The 21,864-nt window shown below is 41.8% G+C and overlaps 1 protein-coding gene and 1 pseudogene across 2 annotated transcripts in view; both read left to right on the top strand.

Annotated features, from left to right (window-relative positions):
* The first annotated feature begins 431 nt into the window (after positions 1-431).
* Positions 432-18,863, top strand: LOC149116172 (uncharacterized; annotated as a pseudogene). The gene is made up of 2 exons (XR_016205337.1): positions 432-528; positions 11,735-18,863. The product of XR_016205337.1 is annotated as an uncharacterized LOC149116172 (transcript).
* The window catches only part of LOC149116169 (uncharacterized), a 61,195-nt gene continuing 39,793 nt past the window's right edge, over positions 463-21,864 (top strand). The window contains exon 1 of the mRNA XM_089282119.1: positions 463-528. The gene's annotated coding sequence lies outside the window, so the exon portion shown is untranslated. The remainder of the gene's footprint in view (positions 529-21,864) is intronic.

Genomic DNA, 21,864 nt, shown 5'->3' with positions numbered 1-21,864 from the left:
CAAGTGATTCGCGTGACGTATGTTTTCACTTCATGACATCACGCAAACTAAATCACGCGAGCATTTGCTGCAGTTTTGATTATGGGACTCGATGGCGAGACAAGGTTATGCAAAAAAAGGAATATGATATTAAATCTAGAATTATTACTCGACTCTGTGACATTTATAATTGGCTCTGGTCTCCAATGGACTTGTTCCGTTTAAGCTGCATATCGCGTGAGGCCTGTTAGCTTGTAACTCACGCAAGCCCCTGCAGTTAGATAACACCGCGCGAAAAACCTACGAAACGTGTTGGAAATTTAAAACCAAGTGGGATAAATCACTTACCACCAAGCTTTTCAGACCTTGGTTAACGGGTCAACGCACATCAATAATAATTATCAAAGTAGACTCGTCGTCATGTGATTAACACGAGCTATGTGGGAGTGATCAAGTTTTCACTTTCGAGTTGTTGTTTTCCTTGTTGATTGCAGACGGATCTCTGTGGCGTTGTTACTTTGATGAATTGCTCCTGAATCTTTCCAAACGGTGAGTATGGCGCACACTACTGTTCTCTGTTGCATGAATGTCAGACAAACTAAACGGAATTGGTATCCAGCAAACAGTCAATGTCTTTTTGACCTAGGCTACACGAATAATTAATTTATTTCGTAGATGATCAGTAAATACGTGTAAATAGAACGCTTGCTCGCACTCGGTTATCATGAATATTTGAATCCAAAGTGCAGTTCACTTATGGCAGAAAAAGAGGTAGGCAAGACTGAGTGAGGGCATGTGGGCTGGAAAATCAAATCCAGTGTTCTCAGAGGGTTTTTAATCCTGGTTTTGTTTTTCGCTTTCAACGCAAGGGAAATCGATTAGCGAAGTGGTCATAGTAGTACCCTGGTCCCAGAGGTTTTTCTTGATTTTTCTTCTTTTCGCGAAGCGGCGAACGGCGCGTTTCGTATTCGCCGCTTCGCGGCTCCTCGCAGCTCTCTCGTGCGAAGAAAACTCAAGAAAAACCTTTGGGGCCAGGGTATCATAGCAGAATCGCGATGAGCGTTCTCTTGCCGCTTGAAAGCTCGCCGAATTCCTTTTGAGTTAGACGAGTTATCTGCGAAGTCGATAGAGACAACAATTCTCAAACCTCTGGGGCTAGATTATAGTAAATGAGGATGAGAAAAAGTAGGGAACTTAAGGGAAGTTTTAAATTTCTCATGCACTGGTTAAAGCCTTTTCACTCTAGTTGCATTTGGCAACACAGACAGACTTCGCCCTGTGAGATGCACGATATCAAGCGGTTACGGGCAGATTTTCTCACCTAGCAGAAATAGAAGGGAATCTCTGTCTCGCAGGGTACAAGGGAGAGAAACGTAGACCAAACATTGAATGTTTTAAAATTCGAAATTTTGACTTCAGTTCAACTACTCAGTACTGTTATACGTATATTCACAAGAAACACGCTTTGTTCTGTGTTAGCTGATAGAGGTCATGATACACAACATCTTAGTATCTTTCTTATGTTCACAAACGATTAACACCGCCGAGGAAACCCAGAAATTCTAATTTCTCAAGCTCGGTTCATACCGTCCCATTTCTGCCGTGTCGACTGAATTCAGTGAAACGGATTTCGTCTGAATCGGCTGTCGCATGTCTGCCGCACGTTCTACTGAAATGTGACACCGATTCAAACGTCGAATTTCTGACCTGTCGAATCTCGATCATCAGTAGGGACTTTAAGCAAAGACAACGCGGACGGCGACGGGAACGCCATAAGATCGGGGAAAAGCCAAAAGGTCCACTGCGCATGACTGGCTGGAAACAAGTTGACGTTCTGCCTTCGGGCCTGACGTGAGTGAAGCTCATTTCGCGTTGTCTGAAAACGTGAGTTTTCGCTTTCGTTTCCTCTGCTGTGTCAACGCTAAATAACCCGTGTTACTAATTTCGAGGAACTCTAATGCTTGTTTTCTCTTGTTACGTGAGATATTTCATTTTAAAGAAACGTCGAGAAATCTGAAGCGAACTCAAGCCAGTCGGCGAACATGTGAGTACCGTGAAATATCTTTTTGAAAGCTAATGTAAATAAAGACAACTTACACGAATTTCAATCGAAATTTTTCCTTTCGAGAAGTACTCAAATGTCAAATGGCTCATCATGATGAAATTCCAACACATTTAAAAGGGTAGACACCATTAAAACTTGCGTAGCTGTCTGCATTTTCAGTCGTAAGATCAATGGTTTACTTAGATCTTTATCAGTCGGCATGCTGATTTGTCGCGCCAGTCTGATTAAACATCTGCTGATAATAAGTTCGTTTACTTCATTGTACAACTCAGCGAGAAGGGGCAAGTTGCGTTTGTGGAAGCGAAATTCGGACCGGCACTCGTCGTCTTCAAACCATCGAAGTTAAAATCAGGAAGGAATCATAAGGTTGATCGAGATCATTCGATCGGTTTAAATCGTACAAGAGTAGAAGTTCGTGATCGTTTAACACACCTTCATCGTGGATTATCAAGAGTTGATTGCGAACTTCTTTCAATGAAGTGATCCTAGTTCATCCTGATAAACAGAGGAGGAATATCGATAATGTCAATAAGCTTGACAGTGCGGAAACCGCGGTTTCCGACGGTGCTGCTTATTGTTTGTGAATTCCCGCCACAACGGCGTTCTCTCCCCAGCCTTCTCACAGGTTTCGGCGTCCCCGTCGCCGTCCGCGTTCCCGCTGCTTAAAGTCCCTAGTTACATATCAGGCCCTGTTAAGTAACCCTATTGCTAAGGGTACCCAAGCAAGAGGGTTACCCAAGCACTTGGAAAATAATATTTAAAATTTTAAGCATGGATGGTCTGGATGGGGGATCCACTTGATCCTTCTTTCGCTCCTTCGCTACCTGTTTTATGTTAGGCATTTTGTACATCCTCTGCACGATTTGACCAATGTTTTCCTCGCCGAGTGGGAAGGTTAAGTTTAAAATACGTCTGGGGAGTAAGAAAGGGCTGATGCAACAGAGAAACGGAGAAAGAAAAACTTGTATTAGATTATTTCTCTGAATTTTAAGGAACAGAACGTCTGAGCAATAGAAATTCATTATGAATTAGTAGACACAAAAAAAACAAGGCAATAAATGGAAACCAGCGAGGGTAGGGAGGGTAAAACGAGTGAAGATGGACCGCGAATGACCTTTCAGACGACGCTAAGCTTGATATGACCAAGGAGAAACCTGATGGGAGTGCCAAGAGACAAAGCCACCCGAGGAGGGTGTCCCTAATTTAGCGTTTTGACAGAGCCAAAACAACCAAATTAATAGACACAGAAGAGACGAACGAGTTTGAGGCAAAAATACAATTTAATACGAAAACCAAGGCAATGAATAGAAACCCAAACTCATTAGGGGGATAAGGAAAAAAAAGAGAAAGAAAATGGAAAAATAGAAAAAAATGACAGAATGGGAAAGACGAGCGGAAATGGCATGCAAAATGTCATGTCTCTTCTTGGTCAGTGATTTAAGGTAAACTAAATACGCATCGCTGCTGCAGTCCCCCTGCAAGTAGAACCGTGACGAAAACTGCGAGATGAAAAATTATCTGGCTTGAGCCCTACCGAGGAAATGCATGATTTGAAAAACTGATTTAAATGTGCGCGAGAATAGGTTTAGGCGACCCGCCGTGATTAACAACAAATAAAGGCGAGCTAGCAAGTTGAGGCACGGTGCAAAAATAATTCTTGAGTGCTGTGACAGGACACAAGACGGAATGAGAAGTGAAAGGTAAAGAAATTTCTAGCACGCGCTGTTTGGATTGAATAGTTATTGTCCTAAATACCCTAAGGACCGCACCTGACGCAGTGAAAGAGACATCTTGGAGATAAGCGCTGTTGGACTGACAGTCAGCTAAGGTATAAGGTACTAAATTAGAAATCAAAAGAAAACAGAAACAGTCAACTACAAAAAGGGCATGTACGCAAATGTGCAACTGATTAGACCAATCAAAATGGTGAAAAACTGGATGAGTGACTCAAACAGAAGTCAACCATGATACGACGAATTTTTCGAGGCTTCCGCTGCGTGAGAAATGATCGTTGAAAGAGAAATCAGCTCCAAGTGACTTGTTGATATGCTTGAGAATGTTGACATGGTTAACTGAGCATTGACGACATAACGATTTCGAATGCTTAGAAACAGGGAACGGATCAAAAGCGTAGTAATCACAAAATAGAAGATTAGAGGTCAGCTGTGTTCTCATGTCCCTCTTGGTCGATTCTTGAAACGCTAAGGACTAAATGTTGTTAGCGTAGTCCAACAGTTGCGCAGTTACTGCAAAAGAGAACGAGGACAGACCGCGAATGACCTTTGAGACGACGCCAGACGACGCTAAACTTGATATGACCAAGGAAAAACCTGATGCGAGTGCCAAGAGACAAAGCCACGCGACAGGGGTTGTCCCTAATTAAGCGTTTTGACAAGGCCAGAATAACCACATGCACTCGACCTTTTGAAACCTGAGTGAGTGGCGCAAATTGCGTTATGAGTGTGATAATAATAACGCATAACGTAACGCGTTTAGAATGGAAAATGTAACGTTTTTTATATGGAATCTTTATTGGTTCAAACAGCAGTTTTCGTTTTCTAAAAGGAAGTTGATAATTAACTTGTACTTCCTGGTTTTACGCTTAAAATAGGAAGGAAAATGAGAACCCGCAGTACAAGGAGTTTATTACCGTAATGATTCGATTTAGCGCCCGGGGCGCTTATTTACTTTTGGTACCTCAAGGGAGGGCGCTTATTCGAGACAGGGTGCTTATTCGGGACAGGGCGCTTATTTAAGTTTTTGAGAAACAACCAAATGTTTAAAACAAAACTTTAATAAATATTAAAATAACTAACAATAACAGAAACTGTAACAGTATCAAATTGCTGAAAGTTCAGTTACTTTCTAAAGAATTCTTCATTGTATATAGCAGTAACAAGTATACATGTACGGTACGGTGAATGTTCATGAGTTTATCTATTCGATGTCGATGACTTCAGTGTCACTTGCGTCAATTATCAAGCTATCTGGTGCCGCATCCTCGACGTCGGATTCTGTGATCCCGTCGAAAGGATCCTTGTCGCGTGAATTGCTCATGGCTTGTTGAACAACCTTGAGCCGTTCTAGCCCTGCACGGCAAGGCTGATTTTCCTTGAAGCAGTGAATGTGTACATCCTCTGATCCATCCACTGCAACGGTTAGCGCACACTTCTTGAAGGAATTGATAATCATTGTTTTGTCCAAGCCATCTCACGCCGCAAGGATCCATTTAACTATCTCTCTCTGTCGTATACATAAGTCATGTCTGGTCATGAACTTCTGCACCCACCCAATGCTTGCCGTGAATGTTGGAGGAAGTTCCGTTTCCTTGCCTTTCTCCTCGTGGAGAAACCTTGCTTTGCTTCTGATCATTTTCCTTGATACACGAAAACCATTAGAGCGTCGTGGACCCATTCCAATAACAATTCTTTAATATCCAGATCAAAAGGCTTTCTTCCCGCCCCGGCGCCACATTTCTCAAAGCCCGCCATGAGAATAAAGTACAGGTCAAAGTGACTGGATCAAGAAGACTGGAAAACGGACTTGTTGTCCCCGGATCCTTCCTGGCGAGAACGACCAGCAGAGCAATCGCCACAAAATTTGAAGAAGAGATTCTTCGTTTGAGGGAATTATGTACTCACATGGACATAACAGTTGAAAAACTCAGACGAAGACCACTGTTTTTGTAATGCATTATTACGTACGTTATGTCGGCTATTAAAGAAAGATGAACCACGTTTGATACGTACTCTGAAGTTGCTGTAATATTAGAATAGGGGCGCTTATTAGAATAGGGACGCTTATACGAATGGGGGCGCTTATTAGAATGGGGGAGCTTATTACAATGGGGGCGCTTATTGGAATAGGGGCGCTTATTAACAAAAACACATTCGAAGGGGGGCGCTTATTCGGAAGGGGGCGCGTATTGGAAGGAGGACGCTAAATCGAATCATTACGGTACTTGGTCACACGTCCAGTGCTCCAGGTGTATTCAATCGATCAACGATAATCAATGTCAATCGATAACAATCGATATTAATCAGAGATCAGTTGATATCGATCGCCAACAGCAATCGATGAAAATCGGTGAAGAAAAAAGTTGTGAGTTCGATTGTTATCAATTGCCGATAGTAATCTATGACGATTTATTCATCGATTTTTATTTATTTATTCATAGATTTTTATAGACTGTTATCGATTGTTATCGGAAATTATTTTTGTCCTTTTACATGTTACACTGATCAAATGACTCACAACATTTGTCTGTAATGGTTTAATTGAGTTATTTTATATTCATAACTTGCATATCTTTTATAGTCATCAACAAAATAACAAGAACAGAATCATTTAGGGGAAATTGCCAGTAAAGATATTCAGGATGCGCTCGATTGCACGGTGATGAACTTTGGTTCCTGTGCATCCGTTTTTGGAATGTAACGCAACGCTCCCAAAAAACAGCTGCGCAGGAGACTAAGATGAACGGGACATGCCAAGAGTCTGCTTTAGAACCCCAGAAGACCTGGAGAAGAGATCACTCCACCTGGACTTTGAATCCTTAGTTCGGAGTCAATGAAATTTTATTGTTCCACGTATTATTTTACACAATAACAAAGGCATCTTTGAATAGTCCGGAAAACTTGATGTATGGTTACACGGTAAGACAGGAAATATCGATTGATAACGATTTTCGTCGATCGATAAAGATCGATAATTTTTGTTTTCTGTGAGTTCGATTGCTATCGATTGTAGATATCAATTGATATCCATTGACCTCCATTGATATCCATTGAATCGATTGATTTCCGATATCGATTTTTGTCGATTGACAACGCCTGGAGTACTAACTTATCTAAGTTATTAGCTTTGGTGATGATATATGAGTGGTACTTTCTGGTAAAGTTTCGAACTAGGATAACTTAATATATGTTTAACGGTGTCACACTTCCCTTATGTGTTCTCTTACTGTTGCGTTTTGCATTATTTCTTAACGCCTCTTTAGCGCGGTACATCATGTCATGTCATTGCTTGTTTATACGCTTAATTAGTCTTGATATCTAAGGAATATAAGGTGTCCCGTTTTATGATCTAACAACGAGCCTAAAGGCGTTAACGCGGGAAAATTTGATCGACGTACTAATGCATCAACTTTGAAAGGCTATCCGCGTGGAAATAAATCCAAAAGGAAATGCTATCATTCAATTTTGCATTTTATATAATAATTAAATGAATGCGCGCGCTCTGATTGGTCAATCAGCTATGGTTTATTGTGCCAGTAAACTCATGGAAATTTCGCGTGTCTTCTGAATTATTATTTAAGAGCAATAGACCACAAGTTTTTATGGTTTATAGGATGATAAACCATTTGGGATGTTGGAGGAACACTCGAAGACTTCGTAAATCACTCGCCGGCGGCTCGAGATTTACAAATTCTTCACGTGTTCTTCCAACATCCCGCGTGGTTTATCAGCCTATAAACCATAAAAACTTGTGGTCTCTTGCTTAAATAAACGATGTAAGTTGTATTTTCTTCAACAAAAGGAAAACAGAACGTGGTTCGCGTAATTAGAATTTGTATCGAGAAACATTATTACTGTTAGCTACTGTTGTGTCACTAAAGTGACACAAAAATGGCTCAATTGGTTCGAATTTCAAATTTCAGCTGCAATTTTTTTATTACGGAAAAGAAATACACTAAAAATGCTTTCCCTGGCTTCGTTTGTGTACCTTTTTTTTCTATGTTGCTGTAGAGGTTTAGGTCGTGTTACTCATGAGTAAAGCGATTTCAGGGAGTTTTGGCTTCATCGTTTTCCAGTGTTTTTCACGGGAAGAAATACATTTGCCAGCTATCAAATATTTACTTGGGGTAAAATCTGGAGACGATGGGAGCTTTTGTGACAAACAATGGCTCTTCTGATGGCTCTCACTCCATATCCTCGTAGCCACGTGACTCTGGTCACCTGGACACGAACACGAAGCAAAAACTCGAAACGCCTTTTCCGACTGGTTTAGTAATCGGTGCGATTTCTCTTTGTTGATTAAATCTAATATTCTCACGGCATGCATGCATATAGTTCAAGAAGAAACAATATACCAATGCATGTCGAGCTCAAACTCATATTACCTAAATGTATTTCTCTTCCATATTGCGATGCTATATATCCGTAACTTACATCAGGTTTAATCAATGAAAAAACCGCTTCGCCACGTTATGGATGAAATGCTATGAGTACAATTCATATGAAGTAATTCTTTAAAGCCACCGCTGATAATATGGCCTTGGCCCCTTCGACTGCTAGCAGTCTCAAGTCTCATGCAGCCGTCTTCTCGCCTGTGAACGGGCTCGGGCAGCTGGAAGGGCCGAGAAGTAACTGCCTGAGAGTAAAGTGGCCGAGGGGCGATGTGGTTCCATCCTCTTTCTTCCGGCTTTCTCTTCGCCGCATCCTCGACAAGAGAGCCTGTTCACAGACTAGCCATCTTCTCGCGCTTAACTCCCGAGGGGCCCAGCTTTCTCTTCTTGGGCCCCTCGGGGGTTAAGGACGTTCGCGCGAAAGTTTTCCAGTGGATAGTTAGATAATCATTTACTTGTGTTAGAAATGCAAAAGAAATTAGGGGTTACCAACTTCGTTTCAGAGATAAAGCGTGTGGAAAACTACCCTGATTTTTAAAAATTGGCGCACGTAATTCAGCATGGTCTACAGGGTTTATTATTAAAAATATCGAAGATGGGTCGAAGGAGGCCAACGATCTTTGTCATATTTTGTAGAAGTGGATCTGTTGCGTAAATAATTCTAAATTTTGCCAACGTTTTCACAAAACTTAACCCTTCAAGAGGCATTTACGTAAGTATATGTGCATGTAGGTATAATATTAGTACTGTAAGTAGTGTAAGTGGTTGTCCTGCAAATAAAATTGCATTGAAAAAGAGGCCTTTAAAATCGCCGCACAGACAAACTAAGAGCTGCAAAGAACGAATTCGATGGTGCATTTTGCAAAAAATTCAGATTTTCTTCATTTTTTTGCTAAACGTAGAAAATCAGTAGAAAAAATGATCCATTAAAAGAAAAATAAGGTCACCGAACGTCCAAGATCGTTACATCCAGGCGAAGCTATATAGCAACGACCATCTACTCTATCATTGTTCATTTTATTACTTAGCGCGCGCTCGATGCATGTCGTGGCATGTGAATTTGCGTGCGCAGTAAGGATGCACAGAAACAATTAGCGCTAACGTCCTTCAGGTGGCTCCCTATAGTTTTACGATCGTACGAGCGCTGAGGAAGTAATCTGCGAGCGCTCAAAGGAAAACGTCAGTGTTTTTCGATATTTTATGACGTCAACATGAGCACAAAAAGTAAAACTGACAGTGAATTTTCTCGTGTTTCCTTCGGTGAAATTCCGTTAAATTTGGCAGATTGGTAGTGAATATTTTATGTTAGTCGGAACTCGTTTTTCAGGAAAATCTATAAGACCAGATTTTTTGCAGCGGTAAAAGACAAATTTGAAAATAACGAAAAAACTGCCTTTAAAAGCCCTACTTTTTTCGTGTTTAAAATTCGTATCCCACTGGAAGCAATATGATGTAAAAATTTTGCAAGATTTCACCGAAGGAAATTCATGAAAATCACAAATAAAGCCATAAAAACAGTAAAAAACACATTTGTTTGGGCATTTATAATTCAAGACTAAATTCCAAAATTTTAACAGAGATGATAGCAAAATACTATTTAATCATTGCTTATTATATGTAATAAGTTTGAGAGGACTAGGTGTGAAAGCGCATGCAAAAACAACATTCAAAACGTAACACATGCGCGCGCAACGCCATAAATGATTACCCTATGGAGACACCTTAAGCACGAAAAGACGGCTGACACTTCAGACTGGGGCTGATCATTCGCGTGAAGCTGCATATAAACATAACGTAAACTTGACTTTGTCACTCAAACGTCTGTAACGGACAGAACGGCTCTGTTTCTAAGAAAAGTCTTGGCGCCATGTCAGCAGTTTGATTCTCTCTTTCTTTTCTAAGGTGTCTCAAAACAGTTGTCTTTTTTTTTTTCTTTTAGACTTATCGAACTGGGTGCGATTTTTCAGGCTTTGAGCTGTACTATTTTGAATTGCTGTGCCATTGTTTTATGGTAACTCTCCACTGTGCCTTTCATTGTGTTTAAGTCATAAATTAAGATTGCACAGTCCTGTTGCATAGCAACAAACTTGACCCACTTTTTACCATCAATATCCATCAATCTTAAAAACTAAGCCGGTGACCCCATATTTTTTTATAAAAATCTTTTTATTACACACAGAGGAGGAAACACAAAAAATTATAAAAGATTCTGTGGTGTGGATTTTTCTTAAATTAAGAAAAATGGAAATTTCCAAGGTGGAGAAATTCCATTCCACAGTTTTTTCACAATTTCGCACATGCATTCCGCTTTTGCCGTTGAATATTTTTATGCATTAAAAAAGTAGGGTCACCGCATCAGTTTTTGAGATATTAGCTTCGTGGATATGGAATTTTTCACGCTCGTTCTACGCGTAAATTAAAATCTCGACTTTACAAGATCGCACTTTACGCACGCGTGAAGGCGGTCCGCTGCTCAGTAAAGCCCGCAATTCCACGCGAATAAACGCGAATACCCGCGAATAGTGTTTTCTTTTTCGCTGTTGTCGTTAGTGGCATAAGCGGTTGAAAAAGAGTACCATAAATACCCGAAGGTGAGACTGGCACGGTAAAAGAACGAAGAAAACCTGAAGAGTAGTCTTTTCCTGCTGCTTTTAGATTGATAGCCGGCGCAATCGATCGCAACATCAACATCACAAGATTCGTTACGTTCCAGCACAGCGGTTTAAAAGAATGTTTTTACCTCTGGAAATGCCTGAAGGATGGATGTTTTCGAAGGTAAAAATAAGCGACATCACAAACAACTCACTAACCTTATCGGAAACAAAGTTTTACGGAATAGCCTTCGCGCCGCCTTGTTTGTTGTGAGTTTTGCAAACTTTAAATCTAGCGACCCCTCGGGTGATCGCGTGATGCCTCGCGCTGAACTGCGCGTTAGAGCCCAGGCTTCTCACGGAAATATTACTGTCTTGAGCCACCTTAAAAGGAAATGTTTTATAAGAATATCGAGGCTGAAATTTGCGAAAGTTTAAGAATATTTGAAGAATAAACCCGAGGCTGAGACTTTGAAAAGAAAATTTTGTGTGTTAAAAAATTGTAAATAGAAATAAAATTCTTCCTTTCTCTAAGCGGCAAAACTAGCCAGAAAGCAACCAAAACAGCATTAACACATTTCTGCAAGACGTTATGTACGTGACATCAGGCTTTAATATCTGCAGGCTGGCTTCAAAATTACTTTAACACCAACAAGACACCAAATTCGAAAAATATTCAAAAACAGAAATGCCACACCCTATAATCTAAGCATATCCACAAAAATATTTTCAGCCTAAAATCGGCAGAAAAATAAGGATATTCAGCCTCGCAGCCAGAAGAACTATATTCTTATCAAAAAAAAAACAGTGTCCATCGAAATTACCTTTTTATCCTAATTGCTGTAATGTATTTCAATTTAAAAGAGGAAAAGTAAAATCAGGAAAGTCAAAAAAGCAAACGAAACCTTCAGCTAGCAACCGAGCTCAACAGGGCTCTAATTGGCTAATTACAAAGTTTTATTTCTTACAAAGGGCTGCAGTCAAACAAAAGGTGACGCAAGCAGAAAATGGCCGCTGTTGCAATAGAATTTACAGAAGAGCAATTGAACTACTACAGGATCTGTTACGTTGTCACTGATGTAATAACTGATGGTCTCCGATCAATTTTCAAGCAAGAATGGGACAATCGCTACAAGACAACGTTAGGAGAATGGAAAGATGAGCCTGGGAATGGATTGGACTTCAAAAACGGGGAGTCTCCCGGAAACCAGAGAAGAAACGCCAAACTCCTAGCTACCATGATTAACGGAGACAGAGCAGAATGGGATTGTACCATGCTTTTTTACGGCATTCTTTACTCCGATTCTATCGGTCCCGGTCTCAATCGTGTCGTCAAATCACATATAGATGATCTCAGAAAATTTCGAAATGAAGACTTTGCGCACATGCCAAAAGGTCACCTCGTGTATCCAGAGTTTCAAATCGCCATTGGTAAAGTTCATGCTGCATTTCAAGGGCTCGGTCTCTCTACCTGGCAAATTCAAGACATCCAAAATCAGAAAAGGTTTCCAACAGAGGAGTTAAGACGGGTCTTGGAAAAGGTTGATGACCTGAGACAGGAACTTCAAGAAAAGGAGAAGAAGCTTCAAGAAAAAAGAAAGGCACTTCACGCAAAAGGAAAGGAACTTCAAGAAAAGGAAAAGAACCTTCAAGCAAAAAGAAAGGAACTACAAGAAAAAGGAAAGGAACTACAAGAAAAAGAAGAAGAACGACAGGTCCTTGAGGATCAGTTACACAACGAAATTTCCTCCTTTTGTATTCTCCCTCCCAAACCTTCACACGACGTCGCAAGTCGCGATTTTGAGGTGGCTGAAATAACTCAACAGCTCAAACAACTCAAAAGCACTAACGAAAACAAATTAAGTTTGCTGTACATCTCAGGGAATCCTGGAAGTGGAAAATCTCAACTGGCTGGCCTTGTAGCTGAGCAGTTCTTCAAAGAGGGTACAGAAATTCCGTGTGCTACTTCATTTGTAATGACAATGAATGCTGAAAGCCAAGATACTCTTCTGGAATCGTACGTGTCTTTTGCCAGGCGATGTAAATGTCCAGAATTTGTGGTTACAAACACCCGTAACTGCAAAGATTTGACGACGGGAGAGAAGATCACTAATCTGAAGACTTTAATCAGCACAAAAATCGAGTTTTATACGTCGTGGCTACTGGTGGTGGACAACGTTACTAGCATATCACGTGTGCATGTTCATTTACCGGAGTCTGGAAATGAGCAGTGGGCAAACGGTCAGTTGTTAATCACAACACAGGACACTGCGTCCATCCCTTTGCCAAGTTCTTTCATTAAACACATCTCAGTTAGTAAAGGTATGAAGCCTCGCGATGCCAGTTGTTTATTGGCAAAGCTTTCATGTATGGATGACAGCGAGATGGGAAAAGAAGTTGCGCAGGCACTGGACTATCAGCCTCTTGCCTTGGCAAGCGCCGCCACCTATGTCAGACAGGTGCGGCAGAACAAGACAACGTCACATTTTGGCTGGAACGACTACCTAGAGAAGCTTAAAAAGGGGCAACGAGCTACCACTGAAACCATCCATGCTGAAACTAATCCAAGCTACCAAGAATCCATGACCACAGCAACAACACTGGCTGTTGAAAAGGCAATGACCTCCGACAAAATCATACATCACACGTTCAGTCTCCTCTCTGTGTGTGCGCCACAACCTGTAAGTCAAGACATCGTGATCAATTATATTCTCAACGTAGATGAAGAAATTAAAGATAAAGAAATGATTGCTATGAGAATCCAAAGATGTTCACTCATATTAAATGGTGAAGACGAAAGTGGTGCCCTTGTTCGGGTGCATCAGGTTGTTTATGATGTCATTAACTCTTTGAGTAGCGATTTTCCGGAGATCCAACAACTTCAAACTGTAGACGCAACCGTTAGATCATTCGTTCAGTTCGTGGAAAGCAACCTATCAGTGAATTGGGAGGACACTGATTCTCTTGTTGACAGCAAGCCCGTCATACCTCATTTAAAAACCTTGTTTATAAATACTGAAAAATTGTTTCATAAACGAGACACTTCTCAAGAAACCCAACGCAGCATAATAAATGTTCAGCATTATCCATCTTCCTTTAGAAAACTTGGCCAAATTTGTCAAATGCACTGTTTTTTCGACGTTGCAATAAAGTACTTCAGCCAAGCATTACAATTCGTTCAGCGTAGTGAAGTGTATATCGACAAAGATGAAGCAGAATGTTGCATTTTCCTGGGTGATGTACACCATTGCCTAAGTGACCTGGAGCAAGCCAAAGAGTATCATGAACATGCCCTTAGCATTTATCTGAAAAAGATCGACCCTGACCATCTTGATGTGGCAATGTGTCACAATAACCTTGGTACTGTTCACCGCGACCTGGGTGACCTGGAGCAGGCCAAAGAGTGTTATGAACGTGCACTTATCATTTATCTGAAAAAGGTCGACCCTGACCATCTTGATGTGGCAATGTGTCACAATAACCTTGGTAATGTTCACCGCGACCTGGGTGACCTGGAGCAGGCCAAAGAGTGTTATGAACGTGCACTTACCATTCGTCTGAAAAAGCTCGACCCTGACCATCTTCATGTGGCAACGTGTCACAATAACCTTGGTACTGTTCACCGTGACCTGGGTGACCTGGAGCAGGCCAAAGAGTGTTATGAACGTGCACTTACCATTCGTCTGAAAAAGCTCGACCCTGACCATCTTCATGTGGCAACGTGTCACAATAACCTTGGTAATGTTCACCGTGACCTGGGTGACCTGGAGCAGGCCAAAGAGTGTTATGAACGTGCACTTACCATTTATCTGAAAAAGCTCGACCCTGACCATCTTGATGTGGCAATGTGTCACAATAACCTTGGTACTGTTCACCGCGACCTGGGTGACCTGGAGCAGGCCAAAGAGTGTTATGAACGTGCACTTATCATTTATCTGAAAAAGCTCGACCCTGACCATCTTCATGTGGCAACGTGTCACAATAACCTTGGTACTGTTCACCGTGACCTGGGTGACCTGGAGCAGGCCAAAGAGTGTTATGAACGTGCACTTACCATTCGTCTGAAAAAGGTCGACCCTGACCATCTTCATGTGGCAACGTGTCACAATAACCTTGGTAATGTTCACCGCGACCTGGGTGACCTGGAGCAGGCCAAAGAGTGTTATGAACGTGCACTTACCATTCGTCTGAAAAAGGTCGACCCTGACCATCTTGATGTGGCAATGTGTCACAATAACCTTGGTAATGTTCACCGCGACCTGGGTGACCTGGAGCAGGCCAAAGAGTGTTATGAACGTGCACTTACCATTCGTCTGAAAAAGCTCGACCCTGACCATCTTCATGTGGCAACGTGTCACAATAACCTTGGTACTGTTCACCGTGACCTGGGTGACCTGGAGCAGGCCAAAGAGTGTTATGAACGTGCACTTACCATTCGTCTGAAAAAGGTCGACCCTGACCATCTTGATGTGGCAATGTGTCACAATAACCTTGGTAATGTTCACCGCGACCTGGGTGACCTGGAGCAGGCCAAAGAGTGTTATGAACGTGCACTTACCATTCGTCTGAAAAAGGTCGACCCTGACCATCTTCATGTGGCAAGGTGTCACAATAACCTTGGTAATGTTCACCAAGACCTGGGTGACCTGGAGCAGGCCAAAGAGTGTTATGAACGTGCACTTACCATTCGTCTGAAAAAGGTCGACCCTGACCATCTTGATGTGGCAATGTGTCACAATAACCTTGGTTGTGTTCACCGCGACCTGGGTGACCTGGAGCAGGCCAAAGAGTGTTATGAACGTGCACTTATCATTTATCTGAAAAAGCTCGACCCTGACCATCTTCATGTGGCAACGTGTCACAATAACCTTGGTACTGTTCACCGTGACCTGGGTGACCTGGAGCAGGCCAAAGAGTGTTATGAACGTGCACTTACCATTCGTCTGAAAAAGCTCGACCCTGACCATCTTCATGTGGCAAGGTGTCACAATAACCTTGGTAATGTTCACCGCGACCTGGGTGACCTGGAGCAGGCCAAAGAGTGTTATGAACGTGCACTTATCATTTATCTGAAAAAGCTCGACCCTGACCATCTTCATGTGGCAACGTGTCACAATAACCTTGGTAATGTTCACCGCGACCTGGGTGACCTGGAGCAGGCCAAAGAGTGTTATGAACGTGCACTTACCATTCGTCTGAAAAAGGTCGACCCTGACCATCTTCATGTGGCAAGGTGTCACAATAAGCTTGGTTGTGTTCACCGCGACCTGGGTGACCTGGAGCAGGCCAAATAGTGTTATGAACGTGCACTTATCATTTATCTGAAAAAGGTCGACCCTGACCATCTTCATGTGGCAAGGTGTCACAATAACCTTGGTAATGTTCACCGCGACCTGGGTGACCTGGAGCAGGCCAAAGAGTGTTATGAACGTGCACTTATCATTTATCTGAAAAAGCTCGACCCTGACCATCTTCATGTGGCAACGTGTCACAATAACCTTGGTAATGTTCACCGCGACCTGGGTGACCTGGAGCAGGCCAAAGAGTGTTATGAACGTGCACTTACCATTCGTCTGAAAAAGGTCGACCCTGACCATCTTCATGTGGCAAGGTGTCACAATAAGCTTGGTTGTGTTCACCGCGACCTGGGTGACCTGGAGCAGGCCAAAGAGTGTTATGAACGTGCACTTACCATTTATCTGAAAAAGCTCGACCCTGACCATCTTCATGTGGCAATGTGTCACAATAACCTTGGTTGTGTTCACCGCGACCTGGGTGACCTGGAGCAGGCCAAAGAGTGTTATGAACGTGCACTTACCATTCGTCTGAAAAAGGTCGACCCTGACCATCTTCATGTGGCAAGGTGTCACAATAAGCTTGGTTGTGTTCACCGCGACCTGGGTGACCTGGAGCAGGCCAAATAGTGTTATGAACGTGCACTTATCATTTATCTGAAAAAGGTCGACCCTGACCATCTTCATGTGGCAAGGTGTCACAATAACCTTGGTAATGTTCACCGCGACCTGGGTGACCTGGAGCAGGCCAAAGAGTGTTATGAACGTGCACTTATCATTTATCTGAAAAAGGTCGACCCTGACCATCTTCATGTGGCAACGTGTCACAATAACCTTGGTAATGTTCACCGCGACCTGGGTGACCTGGAGCAGGCCAAAGAGTGTTATGAACGTGCACTTACCATTCGTCTGAAAAAGGTCGACCCTGACCATCTTCATGTGGCAAGGTGTCACAATAAGCTTGGTTGTGTTCACCGCGACCTGGGTGACCTGGAGCAGGCCAAAGAGTGTTATGAACGTGCACTTACCATTTATCTGAAAAAGCTCGACCCTGACCATCTTCATGTGGCAATGTGTCACAATAACCTTGGTTGTGTTCACCGCGACCTGGGTGACCTGGAGCAGGCCAAAGAGTGTTATGAACGTGCACTTACCATTTATCTGAAAAAGCTCGACCCTGACCATCTTGATGTGGCAATGTGTCACAATAACCTTGGCACTGTTCACCAAGACCTGGGTGACCTGGAGCAGGCCAAAGAGTGTTATGAACGTGCACTTTCCATTCGTCTGAAAAAGGTCGACCCTGACCATCTTGATGTGGCAATGTGTCACAATAACCTTGGTTGTGTTCACCGCGACCTGGGTGACCTGGAGCAGGCCAAAGAGTGTTATGAACGTGCACTTACCATTTATCTGAAAAAGCTCGACCCTGACCATCTTGATGTGGCAATGTGTCACAATAACCTTGGCACTGTTCACCAAGACCTGGGTGACCTGGAGCAGGCCAAAGAGTGTTATGAACGTGCACTTTCCATTCGTCTGAAAAAGCTCGACCCTGACCATCTTGGTGTATTAGCTGTTCAGCATAAGTTAACTCAGCTTCAAGAGGTGATGGAGAGTATGTCCCAAATGAAGCATGTTCATCATACTCGTACTGTATTTTGCACAATACTTTGAATACACTGGATCTTGCTAGGTTAAGGTTACAGATGATGTCTGGTAAAGTTCTTGTCTACGTTTTGTTTAAATGGCTAGATAAATTATTAAGACTCTTAAAATACATTCAGTAAGCCCCATTGGGTTCAGATGCTATAGGCTTGAAGATCGTGTTCGCATCCATTTGTTTCTCGTCAGGCGGGATAACGTTTGACTGAGTTTAACTTTTGCCTTAAGGACCCGGATAAATATAAAAACTATTCAAGTTTGTAAATTTTATTGCTGCAGTCGTTATGACAGAATAGAAACATAATGTCGGCTTTAGTGTAAAAAAGTAGAAAAAAAATCCTCCTTTGAGATTTGTTAGAAAAGATGAGAAAGAGGAAAAATGGTGATTTGATGAACTGATTGAATATTGGATTTTTTAGTTAGAAAAGATAGAAACCATCTTGAGTTTTTTTCTACCAACTATGTTTCTTAACGTATCTTACGTTTTACTCCCCCTTAAGGTGGCTGGAAGTGGTTTCCAGCACTCTTTTATCAGCTATACTTTGACGGATCAATTCTTAAACTCTTTTCTAAGTGATGCTGCAATATTGGTATCACTCAAACCCTTAGCTTCCCTTAGCTTACCTAATGTTGAACCAGTAAAGGTAATCGTGATGGCATATAAGGTTACCATAGCAATGGCAAAACCCCTTAGAAACACCCTTAATGTTATAAACACTTAAAACTTAAAGTAAGAGTGTTTCATGTAGGCTGTTGCTAAGGTAACCTGTTCATATAAAAAGAATGACCACAACTTGTTCATCATTTGTCCTTTGTTATGTTTCAGTTCCTCCAGATAGTATGTTAACATTCGATGAAGTGTCTCTAACAAAACAAAAGAGTAAAGTAGTAAAATATTTCATATTTTTCTCGGTATGTTTCGAATGTGATGCGACCGGCATATAAACCATATCTTAGATCCATAGCAAATTGTTAGAAGGTGCAATAGCAATGTTTATAATATTATTGGTATATATCGTTTCAAACCTGACTGAAAAATCAACATCAATTATATTGAAAGAAAGAATGAGTGTCACATGTTAAACTTTTGTAGAACATTCAAGTCCAGTTTAGTTATATTATTAAACAATAATAATAACAAATTTCGTATTAAGACTTTTTGCTTTGCACGATTTGTCTTGTAACTGACATTGAAATGGGTTTTTAAGCGCCATTAAACGAGCGGTCTTCCATACGCTAAGATATTTTCCTTGCAGCTGGTTAGAGCTGTCTCCAGATTGATGGTTGGAAAGAGAACAATTTTCAATTGAGGAACTGAAAGAAGCAAAGGAATGGCAAAGATGTCTCAGGGCTGTGCCTTGAACATAAAATTTCAAAATCTCGTTAGTTCTGTTAGTTTATGTGAAACATGTTTCCCAGATCTCGTGTTTCATTTCTCCTGGGCCCAGTTATATCCTTTCTTCTGCTCTTGGACTGTTTGACGCATTGTATTCCAAAGCCAAATTTTTCACATGGATGAACAAAATATTTCGACACGGATGCTTGAAGCTAAGATTGCGTCAATACTAACCCAGAGCGTTTTGTTCCCCTTATTGGGATGTCGTTAGTCGGAGGACTGGAAAGGTCTGTTCGATGACACTGATCAGTTAATCCCCGGACATTATGTTGTTTCTGATGGTGTATAAACTACTGCAAACTTTCTTGTTTTTAACGTCCTTTTGATCATGAAAAAGTGTTGTCCAATACACCCAAAGTGAGTCGACTCGTCTAACTTGGTAGTCCACTCCACGTGCCGAAAGTTAATCTTCGTGACGTCTATTCGTGGTAGAGATCCGCAAACAGTAATAAATGCAGTTGGTTGAGGTTTCTCTGTCGAAGGCTGTTTTGCTGAACTCGTATCTCTAAGCCACTGCACTCGACAATGTCAAATTAGACATGCGGTTTTTATACTCGTATGCTTTAGCCATTTAACAGATTGACGTCAGTTTTTCATGTGTCTGTTCTGTTATTGATCATGAATTTCGTCATAACATTGTCAAAGTAGTTGTGGATCCACAAGGCGATAGCCGAGTGGATCCGCAGACTACTTTAACAATGTTGTGACGAAATTCATTGTTAATAACAGGACAGACGCATGAAAAACTGACGTCAATTTGTTTTTAACGGTACAAATCGTCAAATTGTCTGCTCTCGCTCGTTGACGCATCGCATAAAATTATAAATTCATGTGTCTGTCCACTTACTGACAATGAAAATTAGCCAATGAACGCGCGAGAATTTCTGCAGTTATCGTAAAAAACTTTAAGTAGTGAGTGCGAATAGCGAATACTTTCTTCTCATCGACATAATTTCCAGACATCTTTGATTCTAGGAAAAGGACTAGAAGACAACAACACTAACAACATGTGAAGAGCTCTGTGTCTGCTTGATAAATTGAGCCTTAAAGTTACTGCGTAATTCTCATGACACATAAGACTGATTTTGTGTTGATCAATTTATGAGAAAATAGATGTTGATGCCTGCATATTTTGGACTGAAAGGTCACCGGCAGAAATTTTCCTAAACTGAGTTAACTATACATACTGTATAAGTAATGCCCGGGTGGGTACTCTCATAAATATCGGATAGGTGTGTGCCGCGAAGGGTCTTAAACCCTGACCCTATTTAAGGATGAATCAAATGAAAATTGATACCCTATTTCAGGTTCAAACCCGAAAAATGACACCCTATGCAAGGCTCCAAACAACGACTAACTACCGCGGAAAAACATAATCTTTATAAAATCGCTTTGCTGATACTTTAACTTTAACAGATCATTTGTTTTCCGCTTAACTGGGTGTTTACGCCGTGCTATTTTAGCTGATACAATTTAGGCACCCTAAGGGTCACACCGGGACACTATGCCAACATGGGCGAAAATAATACCCTATTTAAGGATCAAGAACCTCAAAAACCATACCCTATCCCGCGGCACATACCTATATAGCCTATATATGGGAGTACCCTCCCCCCCGGGAAGTAATGGCAACCTGTTCCTTCTTTTAATCGGCCAGCATGTTAGGAATATCGGACCGTAATTACCCGGTTCTCAGTGGCATCGGGAAACCTCATCTTCTCTTGAATTTGTTATTACTTCAAGCAAATTAAATCACGCAAGCGTTTGCCCCGCGGGTCATTCTGGAAATTCTGTTTTAAGGGACCCGATGGCAAGATAAAGTCATGCGAAACGTGAAAAACCACGCTCAATGTTTAAATCTACAATTATTGCTCCAGTGCGTGACATACATTCGGCACTGGCTTTGAGAGGTGAGCTGTGTATCCTTGTAAGTCACGCAAATCTGCATAACACAACAGTAGAAAGGTAGCAAGTAAACATACCAAACGCGCCCGCAGAACCCGTAAAGAAATAAACGAAAATTAATTCCCGTATCCCGGCCCAGAGGAGGGGGGGGGTTATTCCGCAAAGTAATCGGTGGGGGTGTGTGGCCCAAAAACTTGAAACCTGTCCACTGTTTCAGACCAAACTCTGTGATTTTCCATACCCTGTTTCAGACTTCGGTAAAAAAACGATACCCCATTTCAGACCTCCAAAGTTAGTACACGACTCTTTTTTATGACAGCAGCTAACAAGAAATGGCTTCATTTGCCTAGACATTTGAGAAGGGCTACAAATTTGCCAGTGTTGATGCTAAGCCAGCGTGAACAAGATATCCTATTTCAGACCAACATGGTGAAACGACCAAAACCCCTCATAAACCATACGCAGCACATACCTGTAAAGCCCATACAAGAGAGTACCCCCCCGGTGTCCTGCAACCTCGTTCTCAGGGCCTTGTCCCTGGCTTGAGAGTTAGGCCAACGTTAGACCCCAAGCCAGGAATAAGGCCCTGGGAACGAGGTTTAGCATTCTGCATCCTGGTAGTATAAAGTGTACTCACAAGGAGGCTTTTGAAACCTTTTTTCGGCTCAACGTCAGGTGATTGAACAAGAATGATTACTACCCGCTACTTCGTTCGGGTACAAAACAAAAAGGCTGGGAAAATACTCGAATACACCTGCTTGGATTGTTCTTGTATTGTATCGTTTGATTAGTATTTACGAATTCTCATTGTGGTTAGCGTAGGTTCCATGGTGTCGGGAAAC

The sequence above is a fragment of the Orbicella faveolata genome, unplaced genomic scaffold (genome assembly GCF_042242905.1).
Source record: "Orbicella faveolata isolate gen_17 unplaced genomic scaffold, um_ofav_v1 contig_12, whole genome shotgun sequence".
NCBI classification, from domain to species: Eukaryota; Metazoa; Cnidaria; class Anthozoa; order Scleractinia; family Merulinidae; genus Orbicella; species Orbicella faveolata.
Note: the sequence above shows the minus strand (reverse complement) of the source record. Positions and strands in the feature narration are given on the sequence as shown.